The sequence below is a fragment of the Lutra lutra genome, chromosome 6, assembly GCF_902655055.1.
Source record: "Lutra lutra chromosome 6, mLutLut1.2, whole genome shotgun sequence".
In the NCBI taxonomy this organism is placed as follows: domain Eukaryota; kingdom Metazoa; phylum Chordata; class Mammalia; order Carnivora; family Mustelidae; genus Lutra; species Lutra lutra.
The window spans coordinates 117,386,736-117,413,108 of record NC_062283.1 but is presented as its reverse complement, the minus strand read 5'-3'; positions in this window follow the sequence as shown (position 1 = coordinate 117,413,108).

The window sequence follows — 26,373 nt, the reverse complement described above, 5'->3', positions numbered from 1 at the left end:
GTCTACCATTCTGTCTTATTCAAATGTAGAAACATTACAAAATATTACATTTATACTGTGTGATGTACATATAATTTGACCCAATGATAAAGACCCATATGCATAAATAGTGAAAGATACCAATGATACATTAATGAGTAGATGAATAATTTCTGAAACAATATTATAACAAACTCATTTACTCACTTATGACTTTAGTATAAAGTTTAAAAGACAAAGTATTGAAAAATACTATACGTACAATAATTTGTTTATGGATACATATAAAAAAGATATGTGTGGCATTAACATAAAATATAAGAAGAGAGAAAAATGCAGAGCTTTTGTATGTGGATCAAAGTGTTATCAGTTTAAAATAAATTGTTTTAAGATGTTTAAAGTAAACCTCATGGTAACTACAAAACAAAAACCTATAGTATATATACAATAGACAAATAGAAACATACCAAAGCAGAAAATCATAGAATCACAAAGACAGGAAAAGAATAAAAAGCCCAAAACTTACAAATCTTTATCTGTAGGCTAAAGGTTTGAAAATTGTGTCTTTTAATGTGTTTTTCCTCTGGGTAGCTTCCAGAAACAGAAGAAAATATATTCTCAACCCTACATATATTGCACAGTCTAGAAGTGTTAAATGACAGACCAACAGATAAGTCTAGAGTTAATTTTATTTAGCATTCTTAATAAAGAAGCAGTTGTAATGAATTTGTGGTTTTTTTAACCACTACTCATAATCATACATTCATTTGACTTGTTCTTATTCTGACCAAAACACAACATCAGTGAAATTACTTGCAAAACAAAGATAATTTATCTCAAATTATAAGGAAGACCCCAAAGAGAAAATATGGGAGAAAAGTTTCTGGCTAAATGAAACAGTGGTACCAGAACAAACTTGGAAAATATCAGAGTACCAGAACAAACTTGGGAAACTCAGAAGACAAGGTTTGTATAATGAAAATCATGTTCTTGGGATATTCTCAAACCTAAAGAATATAAATACTAAATTTCCAAGCACTGCAACAGTTATAAAAAATGATTAGTCCAAAGATTAGACCACTCATCAAAACTGCTTTTCTACTCATTTCAGTCTTTTCCTTGATTTTCTCTTATTTATTCCTTTCATTGACTATATTTGCCCAACAAATATAGTGTATTTGTATGTTTTCTCTACTATTCCCAGACTTACTTTCTCTATACTCCTGTGGTTAAGTTACATAGACTTAACAGTCCATCAAATTGTGTAGTTAGTAGAATACATACTACTTAATGTGCCAGATATATTGCAACTCAGAAAAATATATATGTAACATATATATGTATGTGTGTGTATATATATATATATATATATAATATATATTTAAATTTAGTGAAGTCAGCCTTAATACAAATCATAAACAAATGTGTTGTTTACTTTGAAAGGAGAATAAATTATGGTATAATATTTCGGATTTTACTATCATAGCCACTATCTCTTAATGTCTGTTGGTTTTTAAAATGACTATTTTGGGTCATCTGGGTGGCTCAGTAGGTAAAGCATCTGACTGCAGCTTATTCATGATCTTAGGTCCTCGGAGTGAGCCCTTGTCAGGCTCCCCACATAGCGGGGAGTCTGGTTGTCCCTCTCCCTCTTTCTCTGCTGCTCCCCCACTTTCTGTACTCTTTGCCTCTCCCTCAAATATGTATAAAAAAATCTTAAAAAATAAAATAAAATAAAGCTTTGCCTGGGTGGTGCAGTCAGGTAAGTGTTTGCCTTTGGCTCAGATCATGATCTCCCAGTCCAGGACAGAGCCCTGCATTGGGCTTCTTGCTCAGTCTGCTTCTCTCTTTTTCTTTCCCTCTGCCCCTACTCCCACTTATTCTCTCTCTCTCTCAAATAAATAAAATCTTTAAAAAAATAGATTACGCATTTTACTTTGCCATTAAATCTAAATAGCTTCTGAATTCAGCAGCACACTCTTTTATTTCACTTAATGTTCAAGTGGAAATGATCCATTTATTTTACTTGCTTCAGACTATTTAGACATAACTCATGGAGAATGATTGTGTTAGAATGAAATGAAAGATTTTTAGTTAATCACAATCAGGTCTGACTAATTCACGTGTAATTTATCTGTTTCTCAGTGTGGCTGAAGAAAATGAAGATGTGATCAACACTGAAGGAGTAACTAGTGAGTTAATGATACTATTGATATTATCTAAGGAAGAATTTCAAATTAATTAGCATATCTATAGTTCACCACTCAATCTTCTTTCTAGCAACCTGTGCACTATGGTCAGATGACCTGAAAGTGTAATGACAATTGTTTGTGTTTCTGTTTCCCTGAAATGTTTGAAGTACTTAAGATGTCCCAACACTTAGCCTTATCTTTTCCTATAACACTCATTTACTTCATGTTGAAATGCTTTGTTCATGGTAAATATCAAGGTATTAGAATTATAAAAATGAAATGAACCTATGAAGCAAAACAATCAGAAAATACAGAATTCCAACAATTAATACAAATAGTAAATTGCATTTTAAAATTTATTTGCCTTGGGGCCATCAGATATCATAGCCTAGAATTTTAAATTCATAATGATTTGAATTAATATTATTCAAAATGATCTAAGTAACAATATTGTGATTTTCTTGTTTTACTATGTTATGCCCACCTATTGTAAACATTTTCAAACCCACAGAAAAGTTGATATTTTGAATGCATTATTTTAATATAATTTGCCTATATCATTTTTTGTCATATATACAGTAGTGCTCTGTCTCTGGTTTTACTATACTATTTTAAAGTAAGTTGTTAAGGGGCGCCTGGGGAACTCAGTCCGTTAAGCATTTGCCTTTAGCTCAGGTCATGATCCCAGGGCCTTGGGATTGAGTCCCATATTGGGCTCCCCGCTCAGCGGGGAGTCTGCTTTTCCTTCTCCTATACCCCCTCCTTGATAAATAAATAGATAAATAAAATATTTTTTAAAAATACAAGATTTCTGCTGAAATATTTAGGGATAAATTAGCATGAACTCAGCAACTTTAATTTTTTTTTTAACAGATATTTATTTATTTGACACAGAGAGAGAGAGAGCGTACAAGCAGGGAGGAGCAACAGGGAAAGGGAGAAGCAGGCTCCCCACTGAGCAGGGAGCCCAATATGGGACTCAATCCCAGGACACTAGGATCATGACCCGAGCCAAAGGCAGACGCTTAACTGACTGAGCCACCCAGGCATCCCAATCTTGTATTTTTTTTTTTTTTACATTCAATTTTAATTGTTTTACTTAGGAGAGGTTGAGACAAAGTTTGTTTAATTGACTTACTTACCTATAGTAAAATATCAGAAAGATATTTTGAATTGAGAACTAATTTCCCTTCAAATATATCCCCTGATAAGTCAGTCCTGATCTAAATCCTATAATCCTTTCAAAATAAAGCTTCTTGTCTGAAACTTGGGCTAGTAGAAGAGACTTCTATTGCTATTAGTCTTTTGAGTTGTCTGATTAATTTGTCAATATATCTAAACATGACATATGATGCTTTTCAAAATATAAAATAATATCCTTCATTATGCCAAGATCAAGATATAGAAAACTGTCCTTCACTTTGAGGGAGCTATCCCAAAATGTACCAGACTCCCTTTTTTTTAGATGTTTTACTGAGGGACAAACAGTTGTATGTTAGAGGATCTATCTCTCACCCTTGAAGGAATATTTGTTATCTATTAATTTCTGATTTCCTGTTTTATTAATGTAATATATTTAATTTATAGGTCAACATGAAGGTTTATGAAATGAGGAAGTGATTAAAATCCTTACAGTCCAAATTATGGCACAGGATTTAAGAATTTACTTAATCTGAAGGAAAAAATGGGAAGTATATACAAATGTCCTGACAGATGAAAACTATTTCTATAATCATTTTTATTTAATGAGTCAGAGAAAATAAAGGCCTTTCTTGAGCAACAGCTGGATACCAGGTGCCTTTATTACCCCAGATCTGGTACCAATATCTAGTATTCTGAGTTTTCCTAGTTGCAACAAATAAAAACTGTTAATTAGTTACATGGAAAGTAAATATATTGGTCACAGAAATACTGGGATGACCAAAGAACTGGGATGGAGAAACAGACAGAAACAAAGAAAGCTATATATCCAGAGTTATAGTCAAAATCCCACCACTGGAGTTGTTCTATTTAGAATACTATTGCAGCAATTTAAACATCTGATGCAAAAATTTGCTATAAAAAACCACTTAATTATGTATTTTTCCATTAGGAGACAAGTGGATGCTGCCTCTACTACCACTGTAATTCTGCTTATAGAGACCAGATAACACTTCTTTCAATTCTGCCAACACAAGCGCGACTTGGTATCTTTAGCTTCCAATTCAAAATTCAAAGTAGGTAGATCTAACTTCTAGATGTAGGTTGCTACTGTGCTTTCACTGCATGGAAAACTTAAAGTACGAATGAATATCAGATCTTTTTGCCTTTAATAATGTGAAACAACTTCTGTTGTTCCAGGAATCATGACATAATAAGAAGAGGTTTCTGAGGTTAAACCAAAAGATAAATAACAAGATGTCCACCACAAGTAGGTCAAGTTTTTTAAAAATGGTAGGTAGGGAGAAAGATTTCTAGGAAGAGAGAAGAGAAAGTGAATAAATTTAGAGACGTGAATGAAAGATATATTTAAGACATCTGATAGAGCACTTTAGATGTTCATTGTACTTGTATTAAATATATATGACTATATACTGAGTATATGATATATATTGAGAAATAAGGCAAGAATTCTTTGGAACCAAATTTAGGATGGTATTGAATGTTAAGAAGAGAAATTATAAAGATTTGTTTATTCATTATTTTTCTAATTTTGTTTGGAAGTACAAAACTCAGCTGCTCAGGAGAGAACAAAAATGCCCTAAGTGTTATAAACAAGGGGATAGACTAACAAACAGGCAAGTACTAAAATTCTGCTGATAAAACCAATGTGATTCTTAGAAAACTAGTAACATAGTCCTGTATATTAGTGTACCATAAGTTATTAAACTTTAGCCCAATTTTGTGACATGCCTTATATAATTATTCAGTTCTTATCTTTGAGACCAAGAAAAAGTACACAATCTCTAGAACCTGGACTGTGATCAATTAGAAGTTACAGTAATTTCCCTCCTTCTTTTTTTGTGTGTGTTAAATAACATTCTAGTTAAAATCCTGAAACTTAAAGGTTTTATTTGAGAAAATGTCATCATGCTGCAAAGAAATGGGTCTAATACAGGAAAATAATACATCTTCCATGATTGAATATAATAAAAGATTTATAAAAATGTAGACTTTTGGTGGTTACTGCTTAAAATGCAATAAGTATTATTATTATTGATTAGATATTATTATTAGATATTATTGATTAGATATAACAGATTATTTCTTTTATATCCTTAATTGAGCAATACAAGGAAAATTATGACCTCATTCTAATTAAGTATAGTCAAAATTAATGACATCATCAAAGATTAGAAATTTTTTTGAAATTAGAAAGTTGTAATTATGAAGGAATTGCCTTCCAACAAAAAGTTTATACCTGACAATCAACTGTCAACATTTGCAAGTTGGAACATCTTGCAGAAATGAAAGAAATTTCAGCTTCTTTTTGAAGAGCTTAAAGATCAGGAAAAATGGGCCTAAATACTCACCTGTAAAAAGTCAAGTATAACACTGAAGTGGAGGAAAAATGTCCCCTTTTATATGAAATATATTCTCTTTGTCACATTCCAAGCCATACCTCCCTCCATCCAAACTCCAAACCTAGGGATAAATTGCCATTTACTATTTTCCCCACATTCCTTTGCTTCAACCCCACCTCCTTGGCCCTGTAGGCCTTGGTGTTTTTGATCCACACACTACTGGATAAGGAGTAGTAAGTACCATGTCCTTCTCCAATCTCTCAGAGGCTACAAGGTACACTGGCTCTGGATGAGACGAATTTATTCCTATCAGAAAATATTTTCAGGACAAGACATGAGAGTCTGCCAGAGAGAGAGATTTAAGCTTTTGGAACTAAGTAAAGAAAAAGTACAATCCCTGATGTTCTGGTGAGGAATGAAGCTGAATGCTTCTAAGGTACTCCAAGCTGTGCATGAAAGGTTCCAAGTGACTGGGAGGAAGGTATTGTTAAGGTGTTGTGAATGAGAGCCCTCCAGAATCTTCCTTATCAATTTACCTTTAAACAGTTCCTTTTTTGCCTCAGTATGAAGTGTCAATTCTGGTATTTTTAAAATTTTTTTCTTCCCTTGAATGGTTACCCCATCAGGCTCTTTTGGAAAAAAAAAAAAAAATAGCACGTTTAAAAGTTTTATGTAATTACAACCTGAGGTCCACTAGCACTGAGAAGAGCTTTATAGTTAGAATGCCTTGCTGTTTGCACAGAAAAACCCTGTGGTTCACTGCTTGTCTGATACTTCAATTATTTAGCTTTAATCACATACTAAAGCAGATATTGATTTCCTAGGTATTCAAATTACACCCCTAGCTGCAAGTGCCAGTAAAAGGGTATTTTATCATTTTAAATGATATACAATTTGGTGTAATGGTCTTGTTCTCATATAAGGGTATATATTCATGTATTTTTAAAGTTATATTATAAAACCTTACCATAGGGATAACTTTTAAGACATATTTAGACTTTCCAATGTGGGAGGTGTTCTTTCCATTGCTGTATAAAAGGAAAGGTACATTATGATTATAAGATTGGAACATTCATGAAAGTAAATAGTTTTTTTTTCTTCTCTTGCAATATAAGTACTCCATGTATATTTATTTTTATTTTTTTGTGATTTATAAAAGGTATGTGATTTTAGAATCTTGAGGCAAATAAAAAATGTAAAAGTAATGAGCATTAGCAAATATATAGAAGTTTGCCTTACCCAATTTTGTTACTGAATTTTTTCTTTCTCAATATACCATGGACATTTCAGGGAAAGATATATAATTCTGCATATATTTGAAAATGATTGATTATTTTAGTTTGATTTCATAGCTAGTGTTTGAATATTCCTACAAATAATTCATTACTGGCAATAAAAAATATCTGACTAGTCATCACAAATTTGGCCCTGATTTTTTTTTCTACCTACTTTCTTGTATGTTTGAAAAGCTGAGGGACAGGAATGATGCTCATAAGGTATGGAAGGAAACATTTTCTAGTTCCATTGATTGGAACAGCTGATTTGAATTGGAACACAAAAGGTATGTCACAGGAGAATGGAACTAGTACACCCCGATATGTTCAAGCCAACAAGTTAGAACTTTTTAAAATGGTCCATTTGTCTCAACTGGGAAGAGTCTTGGTTAAATCCTTGGCACATTTATATTACTGTCTTGTCCAGAAATAAAAGTCTCCTATCTTTTTGCTCTTCTCCAAGTAATCAGCAATTAATGATTAAAAATTTGCCTTACTTTTTCTAAAGGCTATAGTGTTAAAGGATAAGGTCATGCACAGAATTGAATATTTAATATATTTTGTGTCAATTTTTTAAGGATATGCTCAACCAATCAGAATTATTTATTTACAGATGCAGTCACTATCTTCATCTTGTCATGCCTTCTCATATATTTCCATTGATTAAGCAATAATAAAAATAGGGTTACATTTTTATTCCTTTTCTGAGTCTTCCATTGACTATTTCATAATAATCAATTTAATTAAGATTATTTTAAATAATTTATACTATCTATAAGGATACTGAGTATAAAATTGAATGTATTATCTTGACTTTATAAAAAAAATTACTTGACATTTATTATCCCAAAGAGATTTATTGACTACCAGATCACTTGACAGGCAGAAATAATCTTGTTGGTGTCTGTCATCTTAAGGTTTTCTATTTTTATGAAGCAGTCAATGATAAACATTTATAGAGAATGTTAATTCTAGGGAGCAATTATTGAAAAATAATTCCATGATTGATTTTACATTATACTATTTTTTGTTCATTAAAAAAAAATCTATTGAGGACACCAAGAAAACCAAACCCCTTACACATCTGTTTACAGCAAGGGCCTTTGCAATGATAAATATGATTTCACACAAAAAAACACATAAAATCAAGTATACGAATTGCAGTATCTTACTGACCAAGTCTAATTATAACTCAATCTCTTTATTTATTTAATATAGCTTGCAAATTTTTATTTTGAAAATGTTCTAAATAATAAAAGCCACACAGCATTTGGCAGCAGAATGAACTGTGTTGGAATCCAGTTCCAATTTATCTATTGTATGACTCTTAGTGAATATATAACTTTTTGAGTAGCTGAGTTTCATTTCCAGTAAAATTGATGATTACTAAGCACACAGCCTAGTAGTTTTCAGCATTTATTTACTGACATGAGAGAGCTCCCATAGTATTACCTTTGGTGTCTTTCAATGTATAACTTTAAGAATTTTAAATTATCTTCAAAACAGTACCTGGTATGGTGACAAGACTATTAAAAGGTACTCAGTAAATATTTGTGTAATGATCAAAATAATTTTTTAAAATAATTATTGTGGTTAATTCTGTCCTTTCCTCCCCTCTCCAAAAAAGACATGTTTAAGCTCTCACCCCCTAGCGTCTGTGAATGCGACCTTATTTAGAAATAGGATTTTGCAGATATAATCAAGTTAAGATGAGATCACAGCAGGTTGTGTGTTTTGGGGAGCTTAAATCAAATATGACCAGTGTCTTATTATTAAGAAGAGAGGACACAGAAACACAGGAGAGACACACAGAAAGAGGACCACCTAAAGACAAACAAAGATTGGATTCATGAGTCTTATAAGCAAAAGAACTCCAGGGACTACCAGCAATAACCAGAAGCAAGGAAAAGGCAAGGAAAAATCTGCTCCTAGAGCTTTCAAAGAGGGCATGTTACTGACATCTTAATTTTAGACTTCTAGCTTCAGAATTCTAACAGAATAAATTTCTATTATTTTAAGCTATGTGGTTTTTGGTACTTTGTTAAGGCAGCCCTAGGAAACAAATGTAATTTCTCATATTTCATTTCAGTAAGTTATTTTAGACTCATAAAATAAATAAACATTGCTCACATTGCGCTGGGTGTCATTCAGGTAGATACAATTTTCTTAGGTAATTTACTTATGAAGGTATATTTATATTATATATGTTAATACCGATTTTCTAATTAATATAAACTTTCATATATTAACTCACTTAAATCTCAGAACCTATGGAATATATATCTCTATTTTTAGAGATATCTAAAATATCTCTATTTTCTATTTTTTAATATATTTAAATATATATACATATCTCTATTTTTAATATATTTTTAAGACTTATTTATTTGAGAGAGAGTGGGGGGAGGGGCAAAAGGAGAAGGAGAGAGAGAATCCTCATGCAGACTCCCTGATGAGCACAGAGCCTCATATGGGGCTCAGTCCCACAACTGAGAGAGCATGACTTGAGTCAAAAGCAAGAGTCAACTGCTTAATTGACTGAGCCACCCAGGTATCCCTATATGTATCTGTATTTTACAGTTGAATTAACTGAGGCACAAAAAGATTAACTAATTTGTGTTAAAAAAAAAGTCTTAGAATAAAAATACCAGGGCACAGGGTAGTATCTGCTTATAAAATTTAAGAAGTAATGAAAGAAGTTGCTATCACTATCTCAGCAAGAGATACAACCACAACTGAAATAGCATACTGAAATAGTTGTATTGGATCCTCACCTTTAATTGTTCAGAAGTTAAACTGCACTTGAAACCTCATTGACCTATGTTTTATTTATGTATTTTTCCCCAGCAATAAGGGTTTCACAGTCCTCCACCCTTCTGCATTTCCCTTCAATGGGTAGGAAAACCACATACCATCAAAACTGATATATATTAGTCAGGCCATTTATTACTATCCAAACTGCTTGTTTATTTACTCTTTTCTTCCAGTATAGTTAAGGCCATAACCAGCACGGTCTAGGCTGGTACCTGTCCTAAAGAAACCTACATTTCCTATTTATTTCCTCAGGACAATTTTGCAGGTGTTTCTTTTTGTGGACTTGTTATTTTGGTTTAATAGGGTATATTTGAATAAAGAATATAGAAGTACTGGCAATCTTTTCTCTTCCCACATTTGATATATACTCACATTTGATATATACGTAAGGAGAGGAGTTGTCATATCTACCGCATGTGGAAGCTAATTTCAAGATCCTTGGCAGCGAGATATGGGGAGCAACCAGATCCATCTGGGAATTGTTAGGGCTGATCGAGTTTTTCATTCCATGTGAGCGTGCAATTACACTGTGATTCTCATTATTTGTATGGTGCTTAATACAGTGCCTGGAACATACCTTCTGTCAAGTGAATGAACATATTTGAGAAGTGGAAACATGCTACAAACCAATAAGAAGATGTTTAATGAGATTCCTGAAAGTAGTTCTCACTAGAACAACTGCAAATAAGAGGAACGCATCTCCAAAAGAGGGTCATCCTCACCCATCCATCTTCATAATACTCATTAATTACTATGATATTGGTTGTTGTGTTGATGGTAGGAGGAACAAACTGAAAAGGATAGGAAAAATGGAGAGTATGGAAAAGGATTATCTAATATTTTAAATATTGTTTTGTTAAGTCCATAAAATATGAGATCTTACATAACCTATTTCAATTCTAGGTTGCTCCTATTAAATGAAATGTTAAGAATCTGTATAAGAACTGACCTATTGACCTTTGTTCTTTTCAGGTTAATACAGAAATTTTACAAGTTAGAACTAGTGAGGTGGGGATATTATGGAATATTAGCATCCTTTCTCAAAAGTTTTTCTTTGGTAGAGAATTATTTGCTTGTTGAAACTTGAATAATTTTTTAACTCAATTATAAAAATGATTTTTTTGATTATGTGATGGTACTAAACTTGCTTGTGACTAATATTGGGAGGTTATTTTATTGCTTTTAAGACTAGCAAAGCATATGTGTCTTCAAGCTTCTGAATTCAGCAGTGAAGAACTGGGATTTCAGTTCTGATACATAATGAGAATGACTGTTACCTTCAGCAGCATGGAAGCAGTTAAGATCTGTAGTGCACAGAGCAGTAAACAGTCTCTAAAATTGGCTAGATGCCAAAGATAAACATTAGTTTTGTCAGCTAATCAAATTTAAATGATATTTATTGCAAATATACTACAAGGCACCGGAGATCGTTGCTGCTCTGAGACTAACTAATACAACATGTAGAAGTAAAATTTAGGAGAATTTGGTCTTAGAGCCCCAAATGGGAACTCTTGTGGGTGATATATGGAAATTATTCCTGAATGACTATACGCTGGTCCATAAAGCAGTGAAAATCCAAAATCAGTTACATGCCAGAGATCAAAATTTTGCTTCTTACTTGTGTTCTGCTGTTCATTTTTATTTTGTGACTAAGAGAAATCAAATTGTAACTTATTCTTAAGTGAAGTCTTAGATGATTAATAATCATTAGTGAGTTCTGAATAACTGCCCAATTATTAAGTAGCAAGTATTTGGAAATATTTTTTTAAAAACTTTAAATGAAAATTTTATTTCCATATGCCTCTGACTTAATACAGAAATATAAAAATATTCCATAAAAATAATAAAATAAAATTTTATTGTTAGTCTTTAATAAATTTTCATAAGCTGTGCACTTTACTAAGTTGATTTAAAGGTGGCAGTCCATTAGAAGTATTCCATAGACAACAACAGTCACCCTAATTCTTTTTCAGAAAGCACAAATGATAGAGTCAATCTAATTCAAGCCCCCCATTCTCTCTCCCCAACAGTGTCTCCCTTATGAACCTGAACATTCTAGTACTTTGAAGTATAAAATACTTTATAGAGGTATATTTTCTATGGTTTGGAAATGCTCTACATGTCCTACATTAGATAAATATTTAAATAAATAAGGGCTCATTTACTCAATGGATTACGTATTAATTGAAATGTATCGATAATGAAGATTACTTATATATAAATACACTTGTGTTAGTGGGATCTAGGAAAGCAGGATTTTTTAAAAATATTGTGAGATTATGACTACTTAAATTTAAAACAAAGTAAAATAATATAATGAACTGGCAAGAAAGATTTGGAACAGAATCTACTAATGGATGTATTTGTAATGTGGAGTTTAGGATGATTGTTTTCAACTCTTCTTCCACCACCCCCCACCAACCTTCTCTAAGGAAACATCATATATATATGTTTTAAGTGAATAATGCATGACTCTGGGATAAACTAAAGAGCAATATACTCTATTCTATAATATATATTACTATTCCCTATTTACTTACTCCTTAGTAATACAAAAGAAAAAATAGCTTTATATTAATTTTCATCAAACTTTGGAAAACTTATAGAATTTTTAAGTAAACGTTGAATTTTATTTTATCATATAGAAATAACTAAAAAAAAAACAAACTTTAGGTTCACTAGATTTTATTTATAATCCCAGGTATGTCATATTATAGTTTCAAATCACCCATAAAACAACTAATTCTATTTTTAATAAACATTTTATATTTCTGTAGTTTTAGATTTATAGAAAGTAGCAAAGATAGTATCAAGAGTTCATACATAGCCAGCACCAAGTTTCCTCTGTTATTAAGCCTTGCATTATTATGGTATATCTATTTATTTCACATAAAGAATTATGCCAAATGCACTATCAGACAATTCTCTTTGAGAATCATAATTCCTATTACATTGTGGAAAAATACATTCTTGAATTTTGAAAATATGTTGTCTTTTATGGCTAGATGCTTTTCAGTTAAAAAAATTAAAAAGTACTCCAAGTTAAATTATTAATATGTTACTCATGGGACTATGACAATATAATAGGAAAGCCCAACTTTGGGGAAATACCAAGGCTGGCATCCAAAATATAAAGTCATGGCATCCCCAGCATAGTCTTAATGAACTATTTGATGTCAGTAGTCGAAAACAAACCAGATTATCCGTTTAAAAGAGAAATCTCTGTAACAGAAAACACAAGCACTCTAGATTCATAAATTCAATTAGGCAGACCATCAACTTGATATCATCTTAAGTTGTCTGTGCCCAGAAAATGGAGCCCTGGTTCCCTAGATGGAGTTAAGAGCCCTAACCTTGTAAAAGGATCAATTCACTTTGAAAAATTATGTAGAATGACTTTCTGTTTCTGGAAATGCTGGACATTTTAAAGATATGACTTGATGAAATTTAGACCGTCATATTATAAACATAATAAAAAAATTCTAAAGCATAAAATAAAATTATCAAAACCTGACCTAATTAACCTTATATTCTAATACTATTATCTTTCAGGTCTATATATCTTTCTATTTTACATTTTAATAGTACTATCATAATAGGCTTAAGAAAATTTTTATACATTTCATTTGAAAGTTTTGCATTTATTTCAAATTTATTTTTATACCATTTGAAAGTATTCAATTTCCTTTGGTGTTCATTTAATGATTTACATCTAAGGCATGCTGTGCAGACAAAAGCAAGTTGTATTACAATTTTCATTTCTCTCCAATTAATTTTAAAACCTGAGACAGAAACAAATTCATCAATTATGATGTTGGAATCATTTTTCAGGCTTACATAGACATATAAGGGTATCATTATGGAGGTTTGGATCATTTCTGTTCAGTAAAAGCAAATAAACAAAACAAACAAACAGGGCAGCCTGAGTGGCTCAGTCAGATAAGTGCCTGCCTTTAGCTTGGGTCATGATCCTAGGGTCCTGGGATTAAACCCTGAGTGGGGCCCCCTGGTCAGTGGTCGGTCTGCTTTTCCCTCTCACTCTGCTGCTCCCCTCCCTGCTTATGCTCTCTCTCTCACTCACTCTCTTGAAAAAATAAATAAAATCCTTAAAAGAAACAAAGAGGGGAGCCTAGGTGGCTCAGTGGGTTAAGCCTCTGCCTTCAACTCAGGTCATGATTTCAGGGTCCTGGCATCGAGCAGGGAGCCTGCTTCCCCCATCTCTCTGCCTGCCTCTCTGCCTACTTGTGATCTCTGTCTGTCAAATAAATAAATAAATAATCTTAAAAAACTCTTTAAAAAAAAAAAAAGATGAAGAAACAAAGAAACCCTGATGTAAATATTTGGATTGCCATATTTTAAGATAGAGTTAGACAAGGATTCCAAAGTACCAGAAAGTAGAATTGTTTACTTTTATTTTTGTATGCTTTAAAATTCTTATTTCTTATTATATCTAATCTTAGTAGTTAAATTACTCAATCCAAATTAATACATTAATGATACATTCACCTATAAATGAGAGTGGGCATGAGTGTCATTGGTGTTACCCTTGGAGGAGAATGGAAAATTTACCTTTTGGGAAGATTCCTGGCACATAGTGCCTTCTTTATGAAAAATCATAACCCCATTTTCTTGTCATTACTTTATATTCTCCTCCAACTTTTGCTTAATTCCTCCCAGAGTGTAGGAGAGTCCTACTCTAACTGGCTGGATAAGGAATAAACAACCCATCCACTGGACTTATCAATTTTTTCACTCATAAAATTCTCAGGTAATGTAATCTATGATAGAATTTAAAAATTATGTAGAACTACATTTGAGATTTAAAGAAAATCTATCAGCAGAAAGAGGTAAGAGTGAAATCAATCTAACTAGAAAAGCAGGGACAAGCAGAGACAAAAGCATGTTCTCAGGTAAAGTGAACTGGACTGATTTTTTAATTGCTTGAATGCTCTAGATTTTCTTACTGTGTCTGTGTCCTGTGAGATGGCTTTCTCACATTCCAATTCATTTCTTTTTTACTTAAAAAAAATTTGAGTGATTTTTTTATAAGAAAGTAAATCCTGAATAAATACTAACTAACCTAGTTAAATAATCATTGATTAACTAAGATACTTTCAGATATTTTTGCTCATTTTTTTGTCTCATAAAATAAGGTGGTTTAGGATTATTGGTATTATTCTGTACTAGCATTTCAAAGGGGTACAGAAATTGTCCCTTGGTCATAGAATCACATTAAAAGTACAGCATGAAGGTATAGGTCAATAGCTACATATTGCTAAGATCAGTAGAGTTATCCCATTTTAACATGCTATGACTCAGATATAAAATTTTTCATAGATTTTATAAAACATAGGCCATTAAAATCATACCTCCATTTTCTTTTATTTTAAATTATTTTGTGGAATTCTTGTATCTTCCAAACAGAGGTAACCTAAGACAAAAGACTAAGTAAAAAGTGTTGACTCTCTGGGGCGCCTGGGTGGCTCAGTGGGTTAAGCCTCTGCCTTCAGCTCAGGTCATGATCCCAGGGTCCTGGGATCGAGCCCCGCATCGAGCCCCGCATCAGGCTCTCTGCTCAGCAGGGACCCTGCCTCCACCTCTCTTTCTGCCTGTCTCTCTGCCTACTTGTGATTTCTGTCTGTCAAATAAATAAATAAAATCTTTAAAAAGAAAAGTGTTGATTCTCTTTTCTCTCATAATTTTGAAATATTAAGAAAACTCTAAAATTTATTCTTAACCTCAGTTTTCTTTTTGATAAAATGAATATGTAGAGATGCATGAGGATTAAATGAGGTGCTATCCATAGTCTCTTGGGAATAATTTGGTACTTAAGGATGCTGTAATATCACAGCTATTACTATAAGAATATTATGACTCATTATAAAATCATTCATAAAGAGAGGTACAAACTGAGAAAGTAAACAGAAAAAAATCTGTAAATGGAATTAGTAATACTTCATAAATGAGATCATATACCTATAGGCTATTGGTCAATGAAAGGAATTTTGTAAACAAAGAATATGAGGAAGGGAATCTCAAGCTGTAGGATTTAAATGGGCAAATGCTAGAACCGTAACATACATAATGTTAGCTAAGCAATTAGGAACTGGACACAGTGGGACATAGTAATATGATTGGATATGAAGGTTAGGCCCCATAATGCTAGATTTCTTTGAAGGGTTGATTCTTCCATCTAACATTTGATTTCCTTCTTTCTTACCTTTCTAAGAATTCATTTCCATCAATGATCACCTCTTTCCTTTTTTGAACACTGAGATACATAACTTTAAAGTATTTTTTGTTTCTTTAGTCTATGAATGCTTATTTTTCCTCAGCTTAATAATTCTATGGAATTGTTTTCTAAATCACCTATCTCTTCTCTTCATTCTCCAAAAGAATAGTTTCCACTTACGGCCTTCAAATTTTGTTTGTTTGTCTGTTTGTTTACATAGCTTGATTCCTGGATCATTTCTAATATGCTTTCCACTTCCCATAAGGACAGCATAATGCCATGGACAGACCACAAATTTTGGGAATTAGACACAATAGGAATTTTACATTTGACTCTGCAATTAGATAACTGACCATAAAAGACTAGCCCATTGTTCAGCCTCATTTCCCTCATCTGTAAAAAAATCGTTGATATCATTTACACTGTGGTTTTGATATGAGAACAAGAGTACCTAATCTACATAAAATACCTAGCATCAAAGTAGACATAGATTGAGTAACTAAAATGTGTTCATTCTATTTATTTCTTCCTCTGGGGTTCTGTAACTGTTGCTCAGAGCCTATCTCACTTGACCCTCTGTCTTGACAAACATCTCTCTAAAACACTTCCCTCATTGGCTTTAATTAATTTCAATTCCCTTTAAATTTTCCTATCCTTCCTTTCTTTGACAGAAAAAACTCCAGAATCTTCTCTGCATATTATCTTTAAGCAGTCTTAGCCATTCTAGCATACTGAATGATTATCTCTACATAGTTTTATAGTTTTATCTCTAGAGTTCCATTTCTGAGCTTTATTCTGAGCATTGGTCTAAGTATCCAAGATATGAATAACTGAATTAACTATCAACCCTTCACAAATACATACACAGTCTATTATACACACTCAGTCTCTACCTTCTCCTTCATCACTAATCACATCTGACCTAGCTCTCTGCTATCATATTGTGGTAGAAAGAACAGTAGTCCTCTAAAGATGTCTGTGTCCTAATCTCTAGAAATTGTAAATATGTTACCTTACATGGCAAAGAGATTTTGTAGATATGACTAAGTTAAAGATTTGGAGATGGGGAAATCATCCTGGATTATCCAGATGGGCCCAATGTAATCACAAGAGCTGGAAGTCACTGAGAAGATACTGCAACAAAATTAGAGGTTGGAAAAATGCACTTAAATATGGGAGACTGAACCATGACCAATGAATTCATGCAGTCTCTAGAGGCTAGAAAAAGCAAGGAAATGGAACCTCCTGAAGGAACATACTTCTGTCAACACCTTCATCATAACCTGTAAAATACATTTTGGATTTCTGTCATCTAGAGCTATAAGATAATAAATTGTAGTTAAGTCAATAAGTTGGTAGTAGTTTGTTACATAGCAGTGGGAAATTAAAACACAGACATCAACAGAAACCATTCCGAATTTACTCCCTTTATGTATCTTGCCTGTTCTATTCAAAATTCCGTAACATTGCTCTATTTGAAGAGTTCATTTACTCTTCATGAAGTCCCATCAAAGTGTCAGTTGCACTGCCACCAGTTAGTTTACCAAAATATATGTATTGATCTTCTTTTTTCCCAAAGCAATCTTTTTCAAAGAATTATATATATGCAAATAATGAAAATTAAGCAACTTTAGTTTTTTATATGACTATATTAAATTTTTTCCTAATTATGCATTTCTTATTTCATATATTAGAAAAATAACAAAATCATTTTATTTGTGCTATAGAGTGAATGTTTGTGTCCATCTAAAAGTTATACATTGATATTTAATCCCCAGAGTGATGGTATTTAAAGGTGGGCCCTTTAGGTGGTGATAGGTTATGAGGCTGGAGCCCTCAAGAATGGGATTAGAGTCTTTATAAAATAAATTCCAGAGACCTTCCTCACCCTTTCTATCCTGTGAAGACATAGTGAGAGGACAACCATCTATAAAGCAGGAAATGGGCTCTCATTAGACACCAAGTCTGCTGTCATCTTGATTTTTAACTTCCCAGCTTCCAATACTAAGAGAAATAAATGTTTGTTGTTTAAGCTGCCCAGTATTTTTGTTGACATTTTTGTTATAGCAACCTAAAGGAACTAAGACAATCTATGACTTCACAGATTTTTATAGGAAATGGGGTCAAAAAATTATCATAATATTAAATTGAGAACAGAACAACTGACAGGTAAAGCTAAATTGCAAAAATCTTAGACAAATGTCACAGGTTTGGAAAATATTAGAATGAAAATTAAACTCAACTGTGTGATACACCCAACTAATGAATCATTGAACACTATATCAAGAGTTATGTTGGCTAATTGAACTTAATAAAAATTAAATAAATTAAATTAAATTTAAAAAAAGAGAAGTTAAGCTCAAATTGCTTCTCAGAAGCTCAACTACATAATGCAATATAATATTGTTACAAATGAGAAGTGTTCCTCTTAAATATTAAAGACTTTGACTTTTAGAAATGATAATCTCTTATGAATGACTAGACTAGAAGTAATTATTGATAATTATTTTTTTAAAGATTTTATTTATTTATTTGACAGAGAGAAATCACAAGTAAGCAGAGAGGCAGGCAGAGAGAGAGGAGGAAGCAGGCTCCCTGCTGAGCAGAAAGCCCGATGTGGGGCTCGAACCCAGGACATGGGATCATGACCTGAGCCGAAGGCAGCGGCTTAACCCACTGAGCCACCCAGGCGCCCCAATTGTTGATAATTTTGACAAAGGATATAATTACCCCAAATTAAAGAACTTCTAAAATACAAATTTCTTATAATAAGACTTGTAGAAGCTTTAGGGTTTTTTTTTAATAGTTTTAAACTTTAACACATAAGTAGTCATTGTTAATTATTCTCATTTAGTACACACACACAAAAAAATCCCTAATGGTACAGGTTCCCTAGACCCTACCCCAGGCATACTGAAGGTGAGGTTGAGGGCAATTCTTTATTTGTAACAAGTTCACCAGATAAATTTTTATGATCAGTGAAGTGTGAGATAGTGGACTTTAGAAACAATCAGAAAAAGACCTATTACTTTTCTATAAAGTATACTTGCTAAGTAGATAGTTTCTATCTCAATAAAAGCACTGTACTTTCCTTAACAGTCATGCAAATATGAATAGACATGTAAGATTTTCCAAACTTAAGACTTGTAAAATAAATGCGAGCAGGAAACATTATTTATTTCTTCATTTCTATTTCCCAGTTTGAAAATAAAGTTATAATTACTTTCTCTCTTACAGCCAAGTGAAGTGAGTGAAGTATTTCATAGGCTGCAGAGCAGAGAGGATCTTTGATGAATCTTGTTCAAATTATATTGTATTCATTCAGTACTAATTATAATGATATAGAAAATATGAACATTTTAACACACAGTATTATTAACTGAGAAGTAGTCAAGGATCGTGAAAATTTTTGAAAAGGGCATTGTACTTTTTCTCTTTTAGGAAACAAAAAAATTGCTGAACATACAATTCAAATGAGTTGCATTTCAAAACCTGCCTGCAACTTCATTTTACTTTTCTTTAAAAAATAAAGCATTATTCTTTCTCTTTGCTATAATAATTAAATTATAAGTAAGTACATTACTTAGAATTAGGAATGCATTTTCAATATAAATAATTTTATACAGACTATGTTTCTAAACTTTTCCAGACTACTAAATAAATGATTATAGATCCTATATTATTAATAAAATTTCCAATGAAAACAATAATAAAAAGGTTGAATAACAAATTTAAACTGAAAATCTGACTATAAACTAGATTTTTATCTTTGTCATGAATGCTCTTACTGAAACATAAATTTTTAATTAAAAAAGAATGAGAAGCAAGCTGAAGACTTTAAAAGAGGACTTGTGGGCATTTTCAATGGCTTTAGGAGTTGGTGTTTTGGGTAATTTATAATCCCTAATTTCACTTTTAGACATAAATTTGCTTTATCTTTATGTAGCATTTCTCATATACTTTTCAACAAATAATAGATGATGAGAAAGAGGTAAGGAGGACCACTAGCCTCCATGGTAATTATACTGAAAGGGAAATTGAGGATTTATTCTTTTTTAGCTGTTTAGCAATTTTAGTGTCCTTTTTTTTTTCACTATTTTTAGATTTTATTTATATTCAAGTTAGTTAACATATAGTGTGTTATTAGTATCAGAGGTAGATTTTATTGATTCATCAGTTGCATTAACACCCATGCTCATTTTATCAAGTGCCCTCCTTAATGCCCATCACCAAATCTCCCCTTTCCCCCACCCACCTTCTCTCCAAGAACTCTCTGTTCCCTATAGTTAAGAGTCTCTTATGGTTTGCTCTCTTTCTGTTTTTATCTTACTTTTTTCTCTTCCCTTCCTCTATGTTTGTCAGTTTTGTTTATAAAATACTGGAAATTCATTATCCTTTTAACAAAATCATTTTAAACTCAGAATAAGTGACAAAGTCATACTTTTCTAAGTCATTTTCATACACACTAAACAAGTAGTCTTACTAGTTCAAAAAGAATTCTGTATCAAAATTATCGCTTTGTTCACTTGTTCTTTCTATTGTTAGAAAATTAGCAATGACTTTTGGTAAATTCCTATCAATGAAATTAGTTTTTAAAAAGTTTTTTTTAAGTAAAAAGGATCATTTTCTGTTGTCTCAAAAGATAATTTAGATGTACTGCTAGTGATTTGGGGTTAATTTCAACCTTTTTGTCCTTTCTCTTTCCAAGTACATATGCTAATAAGTTCCCAGCAATATTGTAAAGATAAACTGAAAGCACTTTGCATAAATGCAATGGTATATAAATGCAAATTAATAGCACTAATGTATATTATAATTATATATAGAATCTTCCAATGTGAAGCACTGTCTTAAGTTAGGATACATTCCCCAGGGTAAGATAAGGATGAAAGAGTTCACAAAAGGACACATAAGATGATTAAAACAGAATGAAACTTACACATATACAAAAGAAAAGTGGGGGAATTTAAGATTATTTAGCCTGGAAATGTGAAGAGATAGAGTGAATATAATTGAGTTATTTAAGATTTGGAAGTATTTAGTAAAGTTGATAAGATACTTTTTTATATGCTATTCCATAATATAAGAAGGAGGGATCACTCAAAAACTAATGGAAGGTTAATTTAAAAGGAACTAAAGGAAATGCTTAATATTTGTGTAGTGTAAAGTCAAACCACGTAATTTAATACCTTAGGAGATAATAGATTAAAATTATACTCTAAATATAGAAACAAATGAACATATTTTAGCAAAAGCAATTTTTCATATTAAATGTAGAAAAATCAAAACATACATCCAAACTAATTAAATGATGACCATCAGTATTAGTAATATGGTTATTCTACTCACAATTTAGGTATGGAATTAGCAATGGACAAAAAAGAATGCTGAATTTTTATCACTCTTGAATTATTTGTAATTTTATTTTCAAGGAAGAAATCATTGAAGCTGTCAATGTGTCTATCCCTCATCACTGCCACACTCCATATTCATGACACATTCTTTTTTCCCCTAATAATGACCTGGATTCCTTTTATTAATTTACAATTTTATCTATGCACATGATATAAGCAACTAATAAATTATTGGAAGCACAATTACAGAATCAAATGTTATATATTAATGTTCGAATTTTGCAACTGATTTTATATTGAAAAGTTATAGAAATGAATTCAGTAAGCAGATATTCTGATCTTATAATTTTCAATGTTTTTACTGTTTTAATTGCACACACCAATACTTTAGTAATTTCAAGATGGATATTTGGAAAAGGAGCACAAGCACGGGGGACCTCAGAGGGGGTGGGAGAAACAGGCTCCCTGCTGAGCAAGGAGCCCACTCCATCCCAGGACCCTGGGATCATGACCTGAGCCAAAGGCAGATGCTTAACTGACTGAGCCATCCAGGAGTCCCTAGTAAGGTTATATATTTCTTATTTTATTTCTATTTAAGAAGTTTAAAATAGACAAACTTTTGGGGCACCTGGGTGGCTCAGTCATTAAGTGTCTGCCTGGGATCAAGCCCCACATCTGGCTCCCTTTTCAGCAGGAAGCCTGCTTCTCCCACTCCCCCTGCTTGCGTTCCCTCTCTCGCTTTGTCTCTGTCAAATAAATAAATAAAATCTTTAAAAAAAATAGATAAACTTTTCATTTAATGTAAAATTTAAATATTAATAAATGTGCCATTAACAACTATTAACTGTTAATGTCATTTTTATTAATAAATACAGCTTCTTAAATGTTTTGAATATGAAAGGCAGTTATATTTTGATGGGGAGAAAGAGTATAATTTTACTAGAACAAATGTTTGCTTTGGAAAAAAAGTCAATGAACAGTCACATTTACTTTTTTTCCTACTGGAGCTGACAGCACAAAAATCAGTGCATTTTTATTTGGTTCTCAGCTTCTTTTCTGGGCAGTCTCCTGATCTTAGAGAATTATAGGATCCAGGAACAATCCAATAGACCTGTTTTAGTTGAAAGTTGATTTTATTTTAGAGGATCAAGATTTAGTGACTGAGGATTTTGCCTAAATGGAGACTTGAACAAATTCTCTATTGGGCAGATATTTTAGGATTTCCAAACTCAAAAAATTCAAAGCACAGTATGATAGCTGTGACTTTAACTCATATCTTCCAATATGTAAAGCCAAAAAAATGAGAAATGTTAAGAAAAAACTTGATGAACATATTGAGTCCTAATTGTGAAAAATGTGGGAGGAAGCTAGAAGCTAAGTGAAATGGTATAAGTCATGAAAGGAAGAGTAAAAGTTGTCTTGTTTTGCTTTTTAAATAAATTTTTGCATGCAATAAGTACATACTTGAATTATTATCACAAACTTGAGGCATTTTCTTTTCAAGTTAGGAAAAAGATCATTCTCATGAGGGAAATTTGTAAAAGTATGGCTATATAACCCTTTTTCAAAGATAAAACAATTTTTAGTGTAGATTAAGGAAGCCCTAAGTTGTGAATATTGCTTCAACTATATTGCTAAATTTTAATATAACAAGGTTATAAAAGAAATTTAAATTTCCCAAAGCACTTCCTTACATACTGAATCTTAATTGCTCCCCATAATATTGATAATGCCATTATGCTATGATTTATATGCCAACTTACGGTTTCCTTTGTCTTGTAATGATCTGAATGTTATTCAAATACATTGAAGATACCCTTAGAATTTATACTAAGAAAGACATTAATTCAAGTAATTTTAATTCTAATTATTTCCTTTCTGTTATGAATATTATGAGCAAGTCTATAGAAAGTTAAAATGATTTAATTGATAATGCCTTAAAATTAGGGCATAGTGAATACATACGCTTTGATATAAAGAATCAACTTTGTGTGTGTGTGTATGTACACACACACACACATATATATGGATTTCATTTGAGAGAAAGAGAGAGTGAGCACAAGCAGGGAGACAGGCAGAGAGAGAGGGAGAAGCACATTCCCCATTGAGCAGGGAGCCTGATGCAGGACTCTATCCCAGGACCCTGGAATCATGACTTGAGCTGAAGGCAGATGTGTAACCATCTGAGCCACCAAGGTGTCCATTAATTTTATATATTTTTTGAACAGCCACTACATTTTAATAAGATATTATTATATTTTAAAAACAACATATAAAGGATTTATGATGTAAATTGCTTCAATCTTCAACCTTTGAAAAAACACTTACACAGGGGCTATATCAATTTACATCTCCATTAGGAGTACACAAAGATTCTTTTTTTTCTATATCCTTGCCAACACTTCTTGATCATTCTTTTTGATTCTAGCCATTTTGACAAATGTAAGGTGATTACTCACTGTGGTTTTGATTTGAATTTTCCTGATAATTAGTGATGCTGAGTATCTTTTCATATGGCTGTTTGCCATCTGTATGTCTTCTTTGGAAAAATGTCAGTTCAGCTCCTCTGCCCATTTTTAATTAGATTATTTGCTTTTTGTTTTGTTTTGTTTTGCTGTTGAGTTGTGTAAGTTCTTTGTATATTTTGGGTATTAGTGGTTTATTTGATACATCATTTGTACATATCTTATCTCATTTACTAGGCTGCCATTTTGTTTTGTTGATGGTTTCCTTCATGGGAAAGAGTATGGAGGCTCCTCAAAAATTAAAAATAGAAATATCACATGATACAATAACTTTGATGCTTGGTATTTGCCCAAAGAAAATTAAAACACTGATTTAAAAAGATAAATGCACCCCTATGTTTATTGCAGCATTGTAAAAATTAGCCAAGATAGGGAAGCAACCTAAGTGTCCAGTGATAGATGAATGGATAAGAAAGATGTGAGATATACACATATAGTTCCATAAACATATCTATATGTATGTATATGATGTAATACGGAATGTATGGTGTAATATAGAATATTACACTCCCATAAAAAGGATGATCATGCCATTTGCAATAACATGGATAGCCCTAGAGGGTATTATGCTAAGTGAAATAAATCAGACAAGGAAAGACATTTATCATATAATTACACTTTCATGTGGAATCTAAAAAACAAGTGAATAAACAAACACAAAAAACAGAATCAGACCTGTAAATACAGAGACCATACTGATGGTTGTCAGAGGGAAGAAGTATAGGAGGATGGGCAAAATGGGCAAGCGGGGTGGGTGATATAAGCTTCTAGTTATGGAATGAGTAAGTCAAGGTAATAGAAGGTACAATATAGACAATATAATCAGTGCTATTGTAATGGGGTTGTTTGGTGACAGACAGCATACAGTGAGCATAGTATAATGTACAGAGTTGTTGAATTACTATGCTGTATACCTGAAAATAATATAACATTGTGTGTCAACTATTCTCTCTCTCTCTCTCTTTCTTTCTGTCTCTCTCTCTCTCTCTCTCTCTCTATATATATATATATATATGACTTTTTAAAAGAGCATTTATAGGTCAGAAAACTGAGAGTTGGAGAGCAATAATGACAGTCTACTTCTCCAAAAAAGCCCCCATAACCCCATCATTTTTATATCTTTCATATCCCTATTTGAATTAGGAAGTAATGATAATATAAATGGGGAATATATAGAAAGAGGCTATTGGTAGAGATTATTATGACACATCAGAACTACAGAGGTAAGTTAAAATGACACATCAATATCAACTGTATTTATAATGAGTGATTCACTAGCAATTATAAATCTAATTAGGCAGTAATTGATTAGTCAGATATCTTGGAGCTGAAGAATTTTCTGACAAAACATATTGAATTTTGTTTATTTTATTAAGGTTTTCTTGGTAATATAAGTTTTCTTGTAATATTAAGGTAAAGAAGTGAATACTAATGTCAAAAATTTGCATTAACCAGAATTAAATAGGCAAGGAAGACTTTATTCAAGACTGTTATAATAAGGGAGAGAGTTTGAGCTCAATTCCCCCAAAATGAAAAGCAGAAAGGATAAACTAGTGGAAAAGTACTGGAGGACATTCAGGAGGAGATTTGTAGATATGATTAGGTAGGTCGTCTATTTGCCAATCAGCACTTGTCAAAGTGAGTTCCTCTCCTTTTACAAAGACTGGGACGTAGGGGTGTATTTTTGCCCTATGATTACATTTCAAATGGATGGCTCCCAGGTTCTTGAGAAAGACATGCATGGACTGTAAAGCCAGTAGGAGACTTAGAGATAATGTATATCTCAAAGGGGCAAGGGAAGAATTTACAATTACAAATTTTCTAAAGTAGATGCTCTAGGAAAAGGGAAGTCAAGGATTATAGTCAGGAAAAAAAAATTCTCTCAAGATTAGTCAGGCTGAGGAGAATGTAAAGGCCATCTTGGTCACTACTACACCAATCTATTAGTTTTCATATTTCAGTAAATAAAGGGAAAGGTATGATATCTTATATAGGATAATACATATAGATTCTTGTATAGGATTGTGTGTGTGTGTGTGTGTGTGTGTGTGTGTGTGTATGATCTCCTAAATATAGGAGAAGATATATATAAAATTATAGAATAGTGGCAGGCTTGGAAGGTTTGAACCCCTATTTCCTACGTTCCCTGGACCAGAGGTCATCTTAGTAAAGAATTGACTTTAACAAATCCAGTGCTCACATTTAGATAGAACTTAAATTTATGCCTAACAGAGAAGACAAATTATCTTACAGAATAAAAATTATAAAATAAAGAATCCATTGTTACATATTTAACATATATAAAACATTATTGATATCCTTTTCTCTATACTACCTTGCTATTGTTGGTGTTGCTTATGTTAAAGTTCTAAGTGAGTTAATAGGTTCACTCATGTTATTGGTCTTTTTAAGTTAATTTTACTTTAGATATTCTGTTTCTCAACCAAGTTTTCTACTGATTGTATGAAACAAGCTAAACATCAAAGTGGAGAGAGTTTAC